Raw genomic sequence first — 22,150 nt, 5'->3', positions numbered from 1 at the left:
GCTTCTACTGTGAGCTGCATGCAATTATGGGGGTGACGCCACCACTACCCTACCACTGTCCATGGACACCTGCAAGGGGGGAGTAGCACGGAGCGAGGAGGATGAGTTTTTGGAGGACAAAGAGGAGGAGGAGGAGGAGGAGGAAGAGGACAGTGTACAGGTGGCAAGTGGGGAATCTGTTTTCCCCCCTAGCCAGGAACTATTCTTAACTCTGGAGCCAATAGCCTCCCCCTACTCCCAAAGCATGCTCCCGGATCATGACCCTGGAGAAGGCACTTCTGGTGAGTGAGAACTTGATCAGAGCCACACAGTGGGGGGTAGAAAGAAACCCAGCCGCACTGGGCTGTTCGTGTTTAGTTTAAAGGGCTCATCCCTTCTCAGAGCCTCATTGGAGCCATGCTGGGCTGTTTGTGTTTAGTTGAAAGGGCTCATCCCTTCTCAGAGCCTCATCGGAGCCACGCGGTGTGTGTGTGTGTGTGTGTGTGTGTGTGCGGGGGAGGGTGTTGTGTGGAGCAATCATCCCAGAGAGCCCACAGGCTGCCTGCAAGCTGAATTCTGTTGCCTGGCCACTGCCTGCAAGCTGAATTCTGCTGCCCAGCCGCATGTGATGGCTTACTCACACCAAAGTGGCAGGCACTTCAGTATAAGAGACAAAATGCGACCTTGTACAGAAAGAACATGTGCTGTGTACTATGAATTGCCTGTTTCACTGAGAAACAGTGTCCCCTTTGTTTTCTAAAATGTATCTTTTAAAATACTACCCTCCCTTTTTCTCCTTCTGCAGCAGGTGCAAATGTTTCAATGTGGCCCCTATCTACTTTGTCCCAGAGGCTGGTCCAGATTATAAGGCAGAAAAAAAGAACCCAGGACGACATGTTTGCCGAGCTCATGCAGTCCTCCCGCACTGATAGGGCCCAGCTGAACGCATGGAGGCAAACAATTGTGGAGATGCGTAAAGCGTTACATGAATACAAAGAGAGGAGGGACGTGCGCAATGAGAACAGGCAGGATGCTATGGTCAAGCTCATGAGAGAGCAAACTGACATGCTCTGCTGTATCTAATGTGGGAAAGGCAGAAAGCCCACAGACTGCTGCTGCAGCCCCTGAATGACCGCCCTCCTTCCTCCCCAAGTTCCATAGCCTCCTCACCCAGATGCCCAAGAACATGGGGGAGGGGAGGCTACGGGAACCCACATAGTCAACCCAAGAGGATTGCACAAGCAGCAGAAAGCTGGCATATCCTAAATTTTGATTTGGTTTCTGGACTTGTCCTTCTCTCCTCCTCCTCCACTCCCCTAATCCAATACTCCTCTCCCCCATCTAGCTTCTGATTTCTCTCAATGTTTTGTTTAACAAATAATAAAGAACTGTTTTTAAACAATTGTGACTTTATTTCCTTTAATATATATATGGGGGCGGGTAACTTTAAGAGAAACAAACACAACTCTCACACTGTATCCTGGCCAGTCATGAAACTGGCTTTCAAAGCTTCTCTGATGCGCAGCATACCATAATCAAAAAGGCTGACAAAGGAGGTGCTGTTGTCATCATGAATAGGTCGGAATATGAACAAGAGGCTGCTCGGCAGCTCTCCAACACGAGTTTCTACAAGCCATTACCCTATGATCTCACTGAGAGTTACCAAAAGCAACTACAGCATATGCTCAAGAAACTTCCTGAAAAAGCACAAGATCAAATCCGCACAGACACACCCCTGGGACCCCGACCTGGGATATTCTATCTACTACCCAAGATCCATAAACCTGGAACTCCTGGGCGCCCCATCATTTCAGGCATTGGCACCCTGACAGCAGGATTGTCTGGCTATGTAGACTCCCTCCTCAGGCCCTACGCTACCAGCACTCCCAGCTACCTTCGAGACACCACTGACTTCCTGAGGAAACTTCAATCCATCGGTGATCTTCCTGATAACACCATCCTGGCCACTATGGATGTAGAAGCCCTCTACACCAACATTCCACACAAAGATGGACTACAAGCCGTCAGGAACACTATCCCCGATAATGTCACGGCTAACCTGGTGGCTGAACTTTGTGACTTTGTCCTTACCCATAACTATTTCACATTTGGGGACAATGTATACCTTCAGATCAGCGGCACTGCTATGGGTACCCGCATGGCCCCACAGTATGCCAACATTTTTATGGCTGATTTAGAACAACGCTTCCTCAGCTCTCGTCCCCTAACGCCCCTACTCTACTTGCGCTATATTGATGACATCTTCATCATCTGGACCCATGGAAAAGAAGCCCTTGAGGAATTCCACCATGATTTCAACAATTTCCATCCCACCATCAACCTCAGCCTGGTCCAGTCCACACAAGAGATCCACTTCCTGGACACTACAGTGCTAATAAACAATGGTCACATAAACACCACCCTATACCGGAAACCCACTGACCGCTATTCCTACCTGCATGCCTCCAGCTTTCACCCTGACCACACCACACGATCCATCGTCTACAGCCAAGCTCTGCGATACAACCGCATTTGCTCCAACCCCTCAGACAGAGACAAACACCTACAAGATCTCTGTCAAGCTTTCTTACAACTACAATACCCACCTGCAGAAGTAAAGAAACAGATTGATAGAGCCAGAAGAGTTCCCAGAAGTTACCTACTACAGGACAGGCCTAACAAAGAAAATAACAGAACTCCACTAGCCGTCACCTTCAGCCCCCAACTAGAACCCCTCCAACGCATTATTAAGGATCTACAACCTATCCTAAAGGATGACCCAACACTCTCACAAATCTTGGGAGACAGGCCAGTCCTTGCCTACAGACAGCCCCACAACCTGAAGCAAATACTCACCAACAACCACATACCACACAACAGACCCACTAACCCAGGAACTTATCCTTGCAACAAAGCCCGTTGCCAATTGTGCCCACATATCTATTCAGGGGACACCATCACAGGGCCTAATAACATCAGCCACACTATCAGAGGCTCGTTCACCTGCACATCCACCAATGTGATTTATGCCATCATGTGCCAGCAATGCCCCTCTGCCATGTACATCGGTCAAACTGGACAGTCTCTACGTAAAAGAATAAATGGACACAAATCAGATGTCAAGAATTATAACATTCATAAACCAGTCGGAGAACACTTCAATCTCTCTGGTCACGCAATCACAGACATGAAGGTCGCTATCTTAAAACAAAAAAACTTCAAATCCAGACTCCAGCGAGAAACTGCTGAATTGGAATTCATTTGCAAATTGGATACTATTAATTTAGGCTTAAATAGAGACTGGGAGTGGCTAAGTCATTATGCAAGGTAGCCTATTTCCTCTTGTTTTTTCCTACACCCCCCCCCCCAGATGTTCTGGTTTAACTTGGATTTAAACTTGGAGAGTGGTCAGTTTGGACGAGCTATTACCAGCAGGAGAGTGAGTCTGTGTGTGTATGGGGGTGGGTTTTTGGAGGGGGGTGAGGGAGTGAGAGAACCTGGATTTGTGCAGGAAATGGCCTAACTTCATTATCATGCACATTGTGTAAAGAGTTGTCACTTTGGATGGGCTATCACCAGCAGGAGAGTGAATTTGTGTGGGGGGGTGGAGGGTGAGAAAACCTGGATTTGTGCTGGAAATGGCCTAACCTGACGATTACTTTAGATAAGCTATTACCAGCAGGACAGTGGGGTGGGAGGAGGTACTGTTTCATATTCTCTGTGTATATATAAAGTCTGCTGCAGTTTCCACGGTATGCATCTGATGAAGTGAGCTGTAGCTCACGAAAGCTCATGCTCAAATAAATTGGTTAGTCTCTAAGGTGCCACAAGTACTCCTTTTCTTTTAGCATACCCTGTTGCACTCTTCTAATCACCCTGTTGTCTGGCTGTGTGAAACTGGCTGCCAGGCGAGTTGCCTCAACCTCCCACCCCGCCATAAATGTCTCCCCCTTACTCTCACAGATATTGTGGAGCACACAACAAGCAGCAATTACAGTTGGAATATTGGTTGTGCTGAGATCTAACCGAGTCAGTAAATTGCGCCAGTGCACTTTCAAACATCCAAACATACATTCAACCACCATTCTGCACTTGCTCAGCCTATAGTTGAACTGCTCCTTACTACTGTCCAGGGTGTCTGTGTACGGCTTCATGAGCCATGGCATTAAGGGGTAGGCTGGGTCCCCGAGGATAACTATAGGCATTTCAACATCCCCAACAGTAATTTTCTGGTCTGGGAAGTAAGTTCCTTCCTGCAGCTGTTCAAACAGACCAGAGTTCCTGAAGATGCGAGCGTCATGCACCTTTCCCGGCCATCCCACGTTGTTGTCAGTGAAACATCCCTTGTGATCCACCAGTGCTTGCAGCACCATGGAAAAGTACCCCTTGCGGTTTATGTACTGGCCGTCCCGGTGTTCCGGGGCCAAGATAGGGATATGTGTTCCTTCTATCACCCCGCCGCAGTTAGGGAACCCCAGTGCATTAAAGCCATCCACAATGGTCTGCACATTTTCCAAAGTCACTATCCTTGATAGCAGCTGATCAATGATTACGTTGGCTACTTGCAGCACAGCAGCCCCCACAGTAGATTTCCCCACTCCAAACTGATTCCTGACTGACCGGTAGCTGTCGGGCGTTGCAAGCTTCCACAGGGCTATGGCCACTCGCTTCTCAACTGTGAGGGCTGCTCTCATTTTGGTGTCTTTGCGCTTCAGGGCAGGGGACAGCAAGTCACAAAGTTCCATGAAAGTGACCCTACGCATATGAAAGTTTTGCAGCCACTGGGAATCATCCCATACCTGCAACACTATGCAGTCCCACCAGTCTGTGCTTGTTTCCCGGGCCCAGAATCAGCATTCCACGGGATGAACCTGCCCCATTAGCACCATGATCTTCCAGTTGCCACATGCCGTGCTGTCTGTGTCTATGTCTTCATCACTATAGTAATCGCGCTGTCATCGCTTCCTCGCCCAGTTTTGCAGGTACTGCACATACTGCTGGATAATGCACGAGGTATTTACAATGGTCAAAACTGCAGCGGAGATCTGATCGGGCTCCATGGCTACGGTGCCTGCATGGATAATCCTGGAAAAAGAGCGCAAAACGTAGGAGAGCAGAGCGGCAGCGGAAGCTGTGCTGTTTGGTTCACGGTAGCTGAACAAAGGCTGAAAATGGTTGTCTTCTGTGGCTTTCATGGAGGTGGGAGCCCAGGACAGACAACATGGAGAAGCTCGGAAGCGTGGCAATAGCGGGAGAGCAGAGTTGGCGGCGGAAGCTGTGCTGCTCGGTTCACGATGGCCGAGCAGAGTTGAGTTGGAGAGGTGGATTCATAGTAACAGGAGAGCAGCGGTGCACCGTCTGCTGAAAGCAGTGTGGCGTCTGCACGCCAAAAAGGTGCGGAAGGATTGTCTGCCGGCGCTTTCTGAGGACACACACCCAGAAACACCCGCGAGAATGTTTTTGCCCCATCATGCACTGGGAGCTTAACCCAGAATTCCAGTGGGCGGCCAGGACTGCAGGAACTGTGGGATAGCTACCCACAGTGCACCGCTCTGACATTCGATGCTAGCCTTGGTACTGTGGATGTAATCTGCTGAATTGACATGCTTTAGTGGGGACACAGAAGACCGAAAGTATAAAATAGCTTCAGAAAATTCGAATAGAGTAATTTCGAAATAATTTCGTACTGTAGACGTACCCTAAGTGGCTCTAGCTGGTGGCTGGGAAGAGGAATTGTCCTTAACATCAGGATATTACCTCAACAGTATGGAACCACAAGAATTTCATATTATTACCACCTCCTTGTTCATTATTATATAAGTGCAAAAGTTCTTTCAGAGCTGGTCAAAAATCTTTCATTCAAATTTTTTGTTTTGTTTTTTTTTTTAATGGAAAAATGACTTTTCAACTGAACGAAAAAAATTGCAGAAAATGTTTGATTTCGTCAAAATAGTTAAATGAAAAAATTTTAAACAATTAAACATTTCATTTAGGTTTTCAGAAACTGAAAACTGCTGGGGTTTGATCCTACACAAACCCTGCCCTCTTCCTGCTTTCTTCCCTTTTTATACTCCTCTCCCCCAATTTTCCTCCAAAAATTTTCTTTTTCTCTTTCTCTGTGTTTTTACTGCCTCTCCTGTCTTCAAGTGGAAAAAAGCAATAAGGGGAGAGGAAGATGAAAAATAAATAAACAAAAAAACCCAAACTGGAAATGTTTTTGATTTTTAAAACCACAGTGAAAAACCCCCTATTTCCTCTGAAGTTTTTCCTGGAAATTAGTTTGTATTTTGGACTAACCATAATCTGTTTATTTTCTTCCAAACTACTGCCTGAAGTACCTAATGACCTTGAGGGGAAAGTTATGTTTATATTAACATTATTTACTTACAAAAGGGCAGTATTATAATCCCCTTTATTATTTATATATTATTCAATATATAAACAATAACCTTTCCTTTCACATAAATTCCTATACCTTCAAGCTTTAATTTTCCTGCTGTTTTGCTAGAAAGTTATGATAGCTATATCAGAACATGCAGAATACTATAATTTATTATTCTAGATTAAATTTTGTACCAATAAATGTTACAAAGAGAATGTACACAAAAATCTTTGCTAGGGTGAAGCTAAGGTTCTAGGCATGTATTCATGGTGAAAGGTCTTATTATCTTTCAATAACCCACCTCCCAAGTGTCTAAAACCCAGGAAATGCAGAATTAGGGTTCGAATTACAAAACAAGGTGTCAGAGTAGCAGCTGTGTTCGTCTGTATCTGCAAAAAGAAAAGGAGTACTTGTGGCACCCTAGAGACTAACCAATTTATTAGAGCATAAGCTTTTGTGAGCTAAAGATCAGGTGCCATCTCTTGCCAAGTCTTTATGCCTCAGACAAGTGCTGACACATTCGTTGCTGGAAACCAGTCTGTCTCACCTGTGTGTTAGTGTGGTTAAGATGGGTACTGGATTTATAACAATGTGCTTAGTGTAAACTTTTGCACTTTACGAAATGCTTGTAAATTGCTGCATGCATTAATCTCACTTATAATGTCTTTATTACATGCTATAAAGTAATATTTACATTTTTATTTTATTACTGTAAAAAATGTTTGCCCTGAAACTGTCAACCAGTCAGAAGGGATAATCTTTGCCCATCAGGGAGGACTATCAAAACTAAATGGGCCACTTTGGGACATCACAATGCAAAGACTTTGCTAATTGCCCCTGCATAGGCTACATGCAAAAGGACTTGTCTCATCTGCTTGAAATCTGAAAGAAGGAAATAAAGACAGTGAAATGTGCAATGGCAGTGTAAAGTGCAAACAAAAAGGTTAGAATGTATAAAGACTGAGATGGAAAATAATAGTGAAAATGTTACAGTACCATTTGATAAAACAAAGACAAACCACCCCTGAGAATACTGTATTCAGTGCTGGTCACCCTATCTCAAAAAAGATATAGCAGAGATAGAAGGATTTCAGACACCAGTGACAAAAAGTGATTACAGTCATAGAAAGACTTCCAGATGAAGAAAGACAAAAAACTGAGAATGCTCATTTTAGACAAGAGATGAATAAGAGGGTACACGATAAAGATATAAAGTAATGAATGGTATAGAAGAGGGCTGTCAAACTCATTCAGAGGACAAGGCCAGATTCCCTATTTAATTAATGATTCGTGGGCCAGGTTATAAATACAGGATTTCATACTCCCCTCAGTCCATGGCAGATCCCCCACTGATGACAGCGGGATGTTTGCACAGACATCAAGGGCAAAATAACACAGTAATTAAACTTATATTTATGGTTTATTCTGTACTTGAGTGTCACGGTCAGTATCACTAACTGAGACAATGTCCTCTCTGTTAGGGCACTGCTACTTCTGTCCTTTGTTTTTCTTCCTTCTTATCTTCCCTTCCCTCTTTCTCTCTCAGTTTCTTCTCTTTGCAAGTCTCATTTGTTCTTTCTGCTGCATTTCCTTCCCTGCTGCAACTCCCAGTTCCCACCCCTTGACAGCTTCACTGCCAGTCCCCTTACTGTTCCATCTTTTAAAGTGATCAGCAACAGAATAGTTAATGTTCACATTAAGATATCATCACTGGGCTTTAGAGTTGACACACAATTGAGGTTAATAGGGAAAGGACAGGTTTCAGAGTAACAGCTATGTTAGTCTGTATTCGCAAAAAGAAAAGGAGTACTTGTGGCACCTTAGAGACTAACCAATTTATTTGAGCATCAGCTTTCGTGAGCTACAGCTCCCTTCATCAGATGCATACTGTGGCAAGTGTAGAAGATCTTTTTATATACACACAAAGCATGAAAAAATACCTCCTCCCACCGCACTCTCCTGCTGCTAATACCTTATCTAAAGTGATCACTCTCCTTACAATGTGTATGATAATCAAGTTGGGCCATTTCCAGCACAAATCCAGGTTTTCTCACCACCACCCCCCCCACACACACAAACCCACTCTCCTGCTGATAATAGCTTATCTAAAGTGACCACTCTCGTTACAATGTGTATGATAATCAAGGTGGGCCATTTCCAGCACAAATCCAGGGTTTAACAAGAACGTCTGGGGGTCGGAGGGGTAGGAAAAAACAAGGGGAAATAGGTTACCTTGCATAATGACTTAGCCACTCCCAGTCTCTATTCAAGCCTAAGTTAATTGTATCCAATTTGCAAATGAATTCCAATTCAACAGTTTCTCGCTGGAGTCTGGATTTGAAGTTTTTTTGTTGTAATATCACAACTTTCATGTCTGTAATCGCGTGACCAGAGAGATTGAAGTGTTCTCCGACTGGTTTATGAATGTTATAATTCTTGACATCTGATTTGTGTCCATTTATTCTTTTACGTAGAGGCTGTCCAGTTTGACCAATGTACATGGCAGAGGGGCATTGCTGGCACATGATGGCATATATCACATTGGTGGATGTGCAGGTGAACGAGCCTCTGATAGTGTGGCTGATGTGATTAGGCCCTGTGATGGTGTGCCCTGAATAGATATGTGGGCACAGTTGGCAACGGGCTTTGTTGCAAGGATAGGTTCCTGGGTTAGTGGTTCTGTTGTGTGGTATGTGGTTGCTGGTGAGTATTTGCTTCAGGTTGGGGGGCTGTCTGTAGGCAAGGACTGGCCTGTCTCCCAAGGTTTGTGAGAGTGTTGGGTCATCCTTCAGGATAGGTTGTAGATCCTTAATAATGCATTGGAGGGGTTTTAGTTGGGGGCTGAAGGTGACAGCTAGTGGCGTTCTTTTATTTTCTTTGTTAGGCCTGTCCTGTAGCAGGAGACTTCTGGGAACTCTTCTGGCTCTATCAATCTGGTCGAAACAGCAGACTGGACTTCTACATAGAGTGCTTCCGCCAACGTGCACGGGCTGAAATTGTGGAAAAGCAGCATCACTTGCCCCATAACCTCAGCCGTGCGGAACACAATGCCATCAACAGCCTCAGAAACAATTCTGACATCATAATCAAAAAGGCTTACAAAGCAGGTGCTGTTGTCATCATGAATAGGTCGGAATATGAACAAGAGGCTGCTCGGCAGCTCTCCAACATCACTTTCTACAAGCCATTACCCTCTGATCCCACTGAGAGTTACCAAAAGAAACTACAGCATTTGCTCAAGAAACTCCCTGAAAAAGCACAAGATCAAATCCGTACAGACACACCCCTGGAACTCCGACCTGGGATATTCTATCTACTACCCAAGATCCATAAACCTGGAAATCCTGGGCGCCCCATCATCTCAGGCATTGGCACCCTGACAGCAGGATTGTCTGGCTATGTAGACTCCCTCCTCAGGCCCTACGCTACCAGCACTCCCAGCTATCTTCGAGACACCACTGACTTCCTGAGGAAACTACAATCCATCGGTGATCTTCCTGATAACACCATCCTGGCCACTATGGATGTAGAAGCCCTCTACACCAACATTCCACACAAAGATGGACTACAAGCCGTCAAGAACACTATCCCCGATAATGTCACGGCTAACCTGGTGGCTGAACTTTGTGACTTTGTCCTCACCCATAACTATTTTACATTTGGGGACAATGTATACCTTCAGATCAGCGGCACTGCTATGGGTACCCACATGGCCCCACAGTATGCCAACATTTTTATGGCTGACTTAGAACAATGCTTCCTCAGCTCTCGTCCCCTAATGCCCCTACTCTACTTGTGCTATATTGATGACATCTTCATCATCTGGACCCATGGAAAAGAAGTCCTTGAGGAATTCCACCATGATTTCAACAATTTCCATCCCACCATCAACCTCAGCCTGGTCCAGTCCACACAAGAGATCCACTTCGTGGACACTACAGTGCTAATAAACGATGGTCACATAAACACCACCCTATACCGGAAACCTACTGACGCTATTCCTACCTACATGCCTCCAGCTTTCACCCTGACCACACCACACGATCCATCGTCTACAGCCAAGCTCTGCGATACAACCGCATTTGCTCCAACCCCTCAGACAGAGACAAACACCTACAAGATCTCTATCAAGCATTCTTACAACTACAATACCCACCTGCAGAAGTGAAGAAACAGATTGATAGAGCCAGAAGAGTTCCCAGAAGTCTCCTGCTACAGGACAGGCCTAACAAAGAAAATAAAAGAACGCCACTAGCTGTCACCTTCAGCCCCCAACTAAAACCCCTCCAATGCATTATTAAGGATCTACAACCTATCCTGAAGGATGACCCAACACTCTCACAAACCTTGGGAGACAGGCCAGTCCTTGCCTACAGACAGCCCCCCAACCTGAAGCAAATACTCACCAGCAACCACATACCACACAACAGAACCACTAACCCAGGAACCTAACCTTGCAACACAGCCCATTGCCAACTGTGCCCACATATTTATTCAGGGGACACCATCACAGGGCCTAATCACATCAGCCACACTATCAGAGGCTCGTTCACCTGCACATCCACCAATGTGATATATGCCATCACGTGCCAGCAATGCCCCTCTGCCATGTACATTGGTCAAACTGGACAGTCTCTACGTAAAAGGATAAATGGACACAAATCAGATGTCAAGAATTATAACATTCACAAACCAGTCGGAGAACACTTCAATCTCTCTGGTCACGTGATTACAGACATGAAAGTTGTGATATTACAACAAAAAAACTTCAAATCCAGACTCCAGCGAGAAACTGTTGAATTGGAATTCATTTGCAAATTGGATACAATTAACTTAGGCTTGAATAGAGACTGGGAGTGGCTAAGTCATTATGCAAGGTAACCTATTTCCCCTTGTTTTTTCCTACCCCCCCCCCCCAGACGTTCTTGTTAAACCCTGGATTTGTGCTGGAAATGGCCCACCTTGATTATCATACACATTGTAACGAGAGTGGTCACTTTAGATAAGCTATTATCAGCAGGAGAGTGGGTTTGTGGGGGGGGGGGGGGGGCGGGGGTGATAAAACCTGGATTTGTGCTGGAAATGGTCCAACTTGATTATCATACACATTGTAAGGAGAGTGATCACTTTAGATAAGCTATTAGCAGCAGGAGAGTGCGGTGGGAGGAGGTATTTTTTCATGCTTTGTGTGTATATAAAAAGATCTTCTACACTTTCCATAGTATGCATCCGATGAAGTGAGCTGTAGCTAATGAAAGCTTATGCTCAAATAAATTGGTTAGTCTCTAAGGTGTCACAAGTACTCCTTGTCTTTTTAGGGAAAGGACAGTTCACATTGCTAAGTCATTGCTTCAGCTGTCTGCACAACAGGAAGATACAATAACATCGGCTAATACTTGGTTCCCATTTACAAGGTTATTTCTGTATTAGAAGGCTAGAAACCTACTGAGTTTCAGAGTATGTCAGGCAGGCCTAGTGTGACCTGATGTCCCAATATTATTGGGACCATCCCAATATTAGGGGCTTAGGTTTATATAGGCACCTATTACCCCACCATTACTCCCCGCTCCCCAGTCCATATTTTTCACACTTGCTATCTGGTTACCCTAGGCAAGCCTCATAAATACACTGTATATGCTGAGTTCAACCTGTGGGCTGTATGTTCAACACCTCTGAGGTAGGGAAGATAAGATCATTCCTGAGTCCCAGAGCAGCACTTTAATAGTCAAAAGTAGGTATCATCCCAAAGGCCTAATTTAAAGTCATTATTATTTTACTAATCAAACTAAAAGACATTCCAGAAAAGCTGAAACAAATAACAACTGTAAGTGTGTGAAAGACAACTGTCTTTAGCATCCACAGGAGCAAAATTCCATTGATAGACAATTGTTTTCCTTTTACTTTCAGTGGGACTTGTAGTCCCACAGCCATGGACAATCTCTCCTCTAGGCTGAGAATGCTGATTCAAATTAATCTCTTGTACAATTCCTTTCAAATCAGGGAAGGTGCACCAGTGATAACATAATAAAATTTACTGTGATGAATTTATATCCTGCCTTAAAAAAATTGCAAAATAAAAAAAAGTGGATAGCAAACTTTCAAATAAGGGTCCCTTCCTCCTCAAAGCCCTAAATTAAGAAACCAATTAAGCAATTAACCTATGCCAATATAATTGACTGTAGGGACTGTCACCACAGTATACGTTCACTAGGAACAATTTTTCACAGAACTAACATTAGAAACAAAATATTAAATTTCTGAACCCTCCGAAAAAGGAAATTTTACAATTTTTATCCTGGTGAATAAAATAGATGTGTCTTCTTGCTAAACACAGGGGCATAATTAAGGGTTTGTGCAGTAATGTTAAATGTCCACAGTGTGGTGCCAGTGTTGTATAACTGGTAGCATCTGAAGGAAAGTCCGTGCCTTCCTTATATTATGCAAAAAGAAAAGGAGGACTTGTGGCACCTTAGAAACGAACCAATTTATTTGAGCATAAGCTTTCGTGAGCTGTAGCTGTAGCTCACGAAAGCTTATGCTCAAATAAATTGGTTAGTCTCTAAGGTGCCACAAGTACTCCTTTTCTTTTTGCGAATACAGACTAACACGGCTGTTACTGTGAAACCTTATATTATGGAAAAGTCTGTCTTCTGCAAGTATTGCAAATACATTCATCAGAGGCCCCAAACTCTGGCTGCGTCAGGGACACTTTCTTCCATGCTGCCAGTATTAAATGATCATAAAGCCAGTTTAGTTGGCTTCTAGAATATTCCCCTGCTTAGGGGGATACCACTCAAGTGGCATAGCATGGCCTATGCAAGGGGAATGGTCAAGTGAAAGAGGGCATGCAAGGGGATCTCTTCATGCTGGTGAGCTCCAGTTCTACAATAGCCCATTGGGTTATTTGCCACTAATGTAAACTCGAGCAGCTGTAATTTATACTGGGGACCAGCGCAGAGTCTTCACAGTAGGGCTGGATGAAAAATTTCCATCAAAATGGCTTTTGATGGAAAAATGGGATTTTTGACTAAACACATTTTTTTCACAAAAAGTGTCTGATTTCTGTGGGAAATCTCGACTTTGTCGAACATCCAAAAATGGAAAAGTTTGGTTAGGAGCAGAGAAATAGGGGAGGGGGAAGCTTTGACGAGGGAAAACCTGAGGCTGAGGCTGAGAAACCAGGGCTAGGATAGAAGGAAGACTCCACCTGGGACCAGGTCTGAAGTAAAGAGACCACTAGGCTGGGGGAAACTGTAAGAGAATCAGAGGACTGGAAGGGACCTCAAGAGGTCATCTAGTTCAGTGCAGAGGACTGGTATTACCTAGACCATCCCTGACAGGTTTTTGTCTGACCTGATCTTAAAAATCTCCAGTGATGGAGATTTCACAACCTTTCTAGGCAATTTATTCCAGTGTTTAACTAGCCTGAGAGTTAGGAAGTTTTTCCTAACGTCCAACCTAAACCTGCCTTGCTGCAATTTAAGCCCACTGCTTCTTGTCCTATCCTCAGTGGTTAAGAAGAACAAGTCTTCTCACTCCTCCTTGTAACAACCTTTTATGTACTTGAAAACTGTTATGTCCCCTCTCAGTCTTCTCTTTTCCAAAACCCAATTTTTCCAATCTTCCCTCATAGGTCATGTTTTCTAGACCTTTAATCATTTTTGTCATTCTTCTCTGGACTTTCTCCAATTTGTCCACATCTTTCCTGAAATGTGGCGCCCAGAACTGGACACAATACTCCAGTTGAGGCCTAATCAACGCGTAGTAGAGCAGAAGAACTAGTTCTCGTGTCTTCCTTACAATACACTTGCTAATACATCCCAGAGTGATGCTCGGTTTTTTTGCAACAGTGTTACACTGTTGACTCATATTTCGCTTATGGTCCACTATGACCCCCCCAGAGCCCTTTCTGCAGTACTCCTTCCTAGGCAATTATTTCACATTTTGTATGTGTGCAACTGATTGTTCCTTCCTAAAGGAGTACTTTGCATTTGTCCTTATTGAATTTCATCCTATTTACTTCAGACCATTTCTCCAGTTTGTCCAGATCATTTTCAATTTCAATCGTATCCTCCAAAGCACTTGCAACCCCTCCCAGCTTGGTATCATCTGCAAATTTTATAAGTGTATTCTCTATGCCATTATCTAAATAATTGATGAAGATATTGAACAGAACCGGACCCAGCACTGATCCCTGAGGGACCCCACTCGTTATGCCCTTCCAGTATGACTGTGAACCACTGATAACTACTCTTTGGTTTTCCAACCAGTTTTGCACCCACCTTATAGTAGTTCTATCTAAATTGCACTTCCCTAGTTTGTTTATGAGAAGGTCATGTGAGACAGTATAAAAAGCTTTACTAAAGTCAAGACATACCACATCTACTGCTTCCCGCCATCCATGAGGCTTGTCACCTTGTCAAAGAAAGCTACCAGGTTGATTTGGCATGATTTGTTCTTGACAGATCTATGCTGACTGTTATTTATCACTGCTGACTGTTACTTATACTTATCAATTTTATGGGAAATTCTCTTTTGCTGGAGGAGATGGACTCGTATTTTGGGGGTGGTGATGTCTGGTGGTCTAGCCCTTTATCATCTTACTCCACTGACATTTCAGAATGTTTAACAGTGAGACATAATCCAGCATATAAATATATTTTATTCCTGAATGGAAGAGAATACCAAGGAAGGTGATTTGCGTGTTTGCAGCTCTGTAAAGTATAATGGACAAAGATTTGCTTAATTAAGGTGCCAGGGTCCTTTGAATATTCTGTATTCAGCTTACAGTTTCCTACAAAGGACCAAAGACAGTAGCAGTTAATAATTAGGGCTTTATTTCTTTGAAAAATGCCATTTATGCATTTTTTCCAGCTCTTCTATAACTTTTCTGTTGACTAGAATAAATGTAAACAGAGCCCTCAAACAGGCTATAACTCTCCTAGGTTGAAATACACATTGGCTGTGGCTGCACAAACAGGAAATTGGACTGTTTTATTGTTCCTCATGGAAAAGTTATGGAATTTGTCCTTTAAGTGAAACAACTAGTGAGTCACAGGAATGCTGCAGGGAGGGCACAAAAATGAAAAAAAAAAAAACAACAAAAAACAAACCCAAGATAGAGTGCCCTTTGCTGTTTGCTTCTCCTGGGAGTGGAACGTTAATTTAATAACTTATATATTTATTTGTCAGTTTCCCCCCAGGGGATAAAAATCAGCTTGTTTACAGTGCAGATTAGCCCATAGCTGAGAATTTCACTCATAAATCACAGATCATTTCCCCTCAGTGGGAGGATTTGGGGACTTGTGCAAGGTTCATGTGAGTGCTGTGGCATTCTCCCTGTTCTCAGAGCTAACCTAAGGATTAAGGGCAGGTCTGGGAATTTAATATATGGGATACTCTCCAAACATAATTGATATAAAAATGTGTAGAGTAAAGGGGGGCAAGATCTTTAGGTTCACCCCACTCCACTGACCTGCTGCAGAAGGGGATCTCAGCCACGTATACATCTAACAGAATGGGGTTCTGGTCCATGACTCGGGCTCCAAGATGCAACGATAATATAAGTAACAAGACTCTCAGCAATGGGTCCACATAAACTGGTTTATGGCCTCAAGGCTTTTTTCAAGGAAAACATACTTAAAACCCACTGAAAACTGAAATTCTTCTTCAGAGGCCTCAAAGGATGGCTTTGCTAACGAGGGCCCCCATGAGTTTGCTCCAGCTCTCTAGTGAAACAGGGTCCAGGATACAGCTAGCTGCTGCACAATGCTGGGAAGAAAGATTCCTTCCCTCCTGCCCTTGTAAAACTCCCCAGTGGCCTGTGGCCCCTTGGAATGCAGGCTGGGTCCTGGATTTGGTTGGTAACAAGCATAACAGGTCAGTCATTTCTGACTCATTGTAGAAAACATTGGGTGATGCTACAAAGGTGGAACGGCCTCATGTGGCCTTTTGGCCTCTCACCATGGTTCCTCCTAAACCACGGGCCTTTGCGTTTGTGTCCTCTGCTGGAAGGTACTGTGCACAGACAAGTGTCTGACTGGCAGTGGAGATATCTATCCTTGGGCTCTAAAGCTTCCCATTTCCCTGGCCATTGCCCCATACTGTGATGGCAAAGGGCTCCAGAGCTACCCCTTCCCTCATCCACTTGTAAGGCTGCCAGCTGGGGGAAAGAGGTCACGGGAGAGGAGGAATCAGCTTCAAAGTGTTGATACCCACCTCCTATTGTATAATTTTACAGTAAGATTAAACTACACTACGGTAATTTCGAAGTAGCTCTCAAGAATGATAGCTCCTTTACCCCAGACAGGGCTCTTTATTTCATGTGAATCTGGACCATTGAATCAATCTGCAAGGGATTAAGAGAGTAACCTGTCTGAGGAGATGTCAGTGTCCTCGCTGTCAGAGTACTGGCATTTTCCAGGCTGCCAGCGATACCAATGCTCAGTTCATTATCTATAAATAGTGCACGTACGCACACACACACACACAGTCCTGCGGCAACGTTTTCACAGATAATTTACAGTAACAGGGCACCGATATGGTAAGAAAAAATACTTCTCAGCTCAAGAATCCTTCAGGGAACTGAATCACTGATGTCTATACTGGAATACAGGAACTTTAGTGAGCTAACCAGTTCCCTGTGGACTTCCCTGATAGTGGGACAATGATCTTGTCATTTGGACGTGAGTCAAGAATTCTGAGTTCTATTCCAAACTGCCATTCACTTAGTGATTTTTCCCAATTATTTCATTTCACTGGGCCATTTGTAAAATAGGGCTCATGATCCTTCCCTATGCCACAGGAAGATTGTAAGGAATATTAATGTTTAAAAATGCTTTGAGAACTTCAGAGGAAAGGAGCTGTATTGGTGTAACGCATTATTATTACAAGATTAACATTTTCTTAAACTGACTCTGTTTTATGTAGCAAGAACCATTAGAAATAGACAACATGCTTTTTTCTAATAATCTTACAAAATGACTCAATTTGCATTGTAATAGTTCTAATTTTAAAATTAGAAAGGCCTTAAGTGCCTTAAACTGAGAATATTCCTTTTGTGTACACATCTGCCATGTGTAGATCTTCTTCATGGATGGACAGGATCCCAGTTTTATCCTAGTCATGGCATTGTGTATCGGACATATTTTTCTGAAGATCTAGATTTTGATAGAAATTTCACAACACAAAACTTTTTAAAATATAGTAAGAATCTTACAATGTAGGTAACTATGTCACTGGGTGTGTCAAATAAATGACATCACAACTGTTCAGGTGCTGGAGACAGATTATTATTGTTTATTATTTGTATTGTGGTAGCAGTTACAGGCTAGGGCTCCTTTGCGTTAGACACTGTAGTAACACTGTAGTAAGTTCCTTGCCCTTAAAAGATTACAATCACTCCTTTCTTTTTTCTTTTTTTTTTTTATATAAAGTTTTTTATATAAAGTTGTTGGCCAGTTTCTTCTTGCCTTCCCATTTTTAACTTTGGCCCCTCAGTATTAGGCCTTTATGAATAATGTCCTAAACAGAGGAAAGGTTGCACAATGGATGATCAGGAAGGGACTTGTGCCAATATGTGGATGATTCTGATTATCTCTAACACTTGGTGAGGCCTACTTCTTAGGAGCCAAAGCGCCCCCTGATATAGCCTGAATATGGTCTCTTAATGTGCACTTTTTATTTCAGTGTCAAAAGTTCCACTGCTCTGGACAATCCAGGGGTGTGTTTTCATTTAGCTCAGGGTTGCTCCGGAGCCACATGGGGCCCTTCAGAAGTTAATATGCGGCTCCTTGTATAGGCACCAACTCCGTGGCTGGAGCTATAGGCGCCAACTTTCCAATGTGCTGGGGGTGCTCACTGCTGAACCCCTGGCTCTGCCACAGCCCCTGCCCCCACTCCACCCCTTCCCACCCCCTCCCCTGAGCCTGCAGTGCCCTCACTTCTCCCCCTCCCCCTCCAGAGCCTCCTGCATGCCACAAAACAGCTGATCGGGAGGTGCAGGGAGGGAAGGGGAGGCGCTGATCAGCAGAGCTGCCATGGGTGGGAGCTGGGAGCAGTGTGGGGGAGCTGATGTGGGCCTGCTGACGTATTACTGTGGCTCTTTGGCAATGTACATTGTTAAATTCTGGCTCCTTCTCAGTCTCAGGTTGGCCACCCCTGATCTAGCACACTAAATACCATCTCTGTCTTTGCTTTCTGGAAGCTTGCAGGGTTTGTCAACAAACAGTCTGGATAGAATCAGACAAAGTCTGCTTGTACATGCTGTAGCTATCGAGCCAATCTTTAGGAGTTCTTTTTTTTAAACTGTTCTTCCATTTCCATGTATTTATTTGTAAAGACATTCTCTTTGTTCTGCCTGTATTCACCTTAGTATAGAGACATCAACTGATACTTTAAGAAATAGTTAATAAGTGAAATATTTTATGGTGCTTTCTGCAGCAGCAAAGTTAAATCACTAAGGGCCTGATCACCGCACCACGACCATCAGTGGTAAAGCCTACTGGGGGGAGGAAAACTCCACAGAGTCTCTCAGTATTTCTTCTCAATTGTTCCATCTGAGTGGCGGAAGAGAGCCGGGGGGAACTGAATTTGCATTATCCCCATGGAATGAGCCATGGGGCTTGTACCCAAAATCTGCCAATCCCCCAGGATCTGCAGGTAATCAAGGCCATCAATGTAGAGGTCCCATCCCTGCACACTAGCTCTGGAGCCTCAGGGCTCTCTAATATCAAAGCCTCAATGAAACTGTGCTACCAGGGATACCCCTGGCCTCATGGCTGACCCCAGGACCTTCATTAAAATGGAATTCTTGCATGGATGGAGCAATGTGGTAAAGGCAATATGACTCCAGGCTGTATTTCCCTTCCCATGAAATCTCTCTTGGTTTATGGCAGACCCAATGCTCCCACCCCACTCTAGACAGAGATGATACAGTTCCTGTTTAAACCCATACAGTCCCTGTCCCTTTCCCCTACATGAATCTCACCCCCGCTGAGCACTTCCATGGAGCATAGAGAAATAGGGAGATTGCTGCAGAAGGGACGGCTCAAGAGCAGATGGATCTGCCCTGGTGAGGTGCTGAGTGCCTCTTGCAAGGTTCTGAGCACCATTAACTCCCAGGGCAATAGAAGTTAAGGGCACTCATCACCTCGCTAAATTGGCCTCTTAATCCAATCTCACCTGGATTTCTGTGACAGAGATGTATATTCATAACTACTTATAAGAAGCATAGACTATTTTTATGGAATTATATTAAGTTTAGGTTGCACATTGCGTGAGACACATACTCACCTTGGGTCTGATGCTGAAGTTCTTATTCCCTTTTTACTCAGTCCTAACTTAGGCAAAACTTGTGGAAACTTTAATAAGAGTTTGGCTGCATAAGAATTTCAGGATTTGGTCCTTTTAGGTGCTATGATTAATTAATGAATGTACCTGAACTTGCAGTTTTTACTCAGCCAAATCGCCCACTGAAGCCTTGTTGACGTCAATGGGAGTTTTACTTGAATAAGAACTGCAGGGTCTTTGTTTCTGTACAGTGCTTTGACCATACAAAGTACTACTTAAGAGTTGTCAATTATCATTATTGACAAGACTCCATAAAAGCACGCACACTCCCTTCTGATATGGGATCAAACTTTCCACTTTTTGGCATGTCCCATGCATAGTGTAGTTAACCAGTTCTCTATTTGTCCTGTCTCCAGCTGCCTGATGGTCTGAAATGTACATTGTGTGCCTTTGTTTTTAATGGGAAAGCATTTGGGATCACCTTAAAATTCATGCGCACTGTCAGTACAGGAACATTTGTAACATACGATCTGTTCCTTACGTCTTTTTTTATGTTTTTCCCTGTCCAGCTGTATGTGTATTTACAGGTTATTTTTTTCTTAGTGAATTGCAGCTTGGTCTTGTAGCACTTGCCATTTATCAAGTAGGACGGCTGCAATTGTAAATAGCTGATTGTTGTAATTTCTAATTAAAACATTTTCAACAATTATTAGGGGTGAAATGCTGTCAGTGACACCCATGCAAATCAACTGGACCAAATTCATCCCTGGTGTAAGCAGGTGCTGTTCTTTTTTACTTCACTTTTGACACTCACTTACATCAGAGATGAATTTGGGCCATTCGTATTACAGTAGTGTGTGGAAGACTCAACCATGATCAGGGCCTCCACTGAAGTAGGTGCTGTACAGACACGTAGTAAAAGTCAGTCCTTAACCCAAAGAGCTTAAATTTAATTAGACGAGACAGACAAAGGGTGGGATGGGAACCAATTGGCGTGGCTGATGTTTCATGGGTGTAACTGAGGGCAGAATATGGCCCATGAGGTAGAGATATTCAAATCTTTATGATGACTGTATCCAGAATAGCTTATCCTCTCTTTGGGCTATTTGATTCCCACTGATGAGGCTCACTGCGCATGGGGCAGTCACTTATGAAAGTGGGCAGGCAGTATGGCCACCAACACCTTCAAAGCTTCCGCCACGGAAGGTCAGCTATCGTCTCCAAAAGCTCCTAGGAGCCCCACATGCACAGCTTTTCACAGAGCTCCTTTCCCTGCTCCCTCGGAGCTGCCTTTTCACCTCCCTGGCATTTGCCAGTGACTTCCCACCTCCTCTCTCCTGGCCTTCCCCTAACTGAGTTCCCCACTCTGTTTATGTAATCGCCACTGATCCCCCTTGCAGCTGGGCTCAGTCATTTTAATCAAGTCTCCGATATCACACTCAGCTAGTAGATAGCTGCCAGGTCACTGCCAGTTCTCCTTAAAGGGCCAGTCAGCCTGTGCCAGAACCCTTTCACTTTGCTACCTGAAATGCATGAATGCATGACCATCAAAGGGCCAGCACAAAACCTAAGCTTTTAAGGGGGATTTAAATCCTCAAGATTGCTCCTCCTAAGTGATTCTTAACTGGTGAATAGGATGTGTGCTGGCACTCTGCACAGGAGTGAATTTCATCTCACATGAGCCATACTCAACTTCAAAATTATTGTCAGGAGAGATTTAAAGGCATTTTAGTTGCTCTCAGCTGTCTTCTGTAATCTTGCTTCAGTTTACTCCCTGATTGATTTAAAAGAAAAGACTGTCTAAGATTCATTTGCCATTAGAGGTAAATGAGAGGGCCTTAGGGAAGAGAGATGCTGCATACACCATCAGTGACATACGGGATTTAGTTAGGTAAATGATCCACCATTAAATATAATTGTCTAGTTTCTAACCAAAAGGTTATATGGAATAGGCTAGCCTAGCAAAATTGCATCTGAAATCCTGCAATGGGAGGCACTGTAATTCAGAGATTAATTCCATTCTCCAAAACAGTAAAAACTTATACACTCCCTCCAGCTAGTAGCAGTAAATGAAATGCCACATTATACAATATGAGCTCATTAATTACCTAGGTCAAATCTGTCAAAAATAATATGTGCTAAAATACAGAAAATTCTTTAAATAGCTTATTGTACCTATCATTATAAATGTAAATGTGATTAACAGCCAAGTTTATATTGGAAAAGGGTCTGCTACATACCAGTGCCACTTGCTAATGGCCTGTCATGCTTTCTATGATAAGGACCATTTATTCAGGGGCTGATTAGTGACTGCTTTAAATCCCCTAGGGTTAGAAGTTAGTACAGATTTCCACAGCCCGTATGCAACACTTAGAAACTGAGGGTACATCTACATTGCAGTAAAAAACTCATAGCAATGAGTCTCAGAGCCCAAGTCAATTGGCTTAGGCTTATGGGGCTCAGGCAGCAGGGGGGGAAACAGCAGGGTCTCAGAGCCTG

Source organism: Eretmochelys imbricata, chromosome 1, assembly GCF_965152235.1.
Source record: "Eretmochelys imbricata isolate rEreImb1 chromosome 1, rEreImb1.hap1, whole genome shotgun sequence".
In the NCBI taxonomy this organism is placed as follows: Eukaryota; Metazoa; Chordata; order Testudines; family Cheloniidae; genus Eretmochelys; species Eretmochelys imbricata.
Note: the sequence above shows the minus strand (reverse complement) of the source record.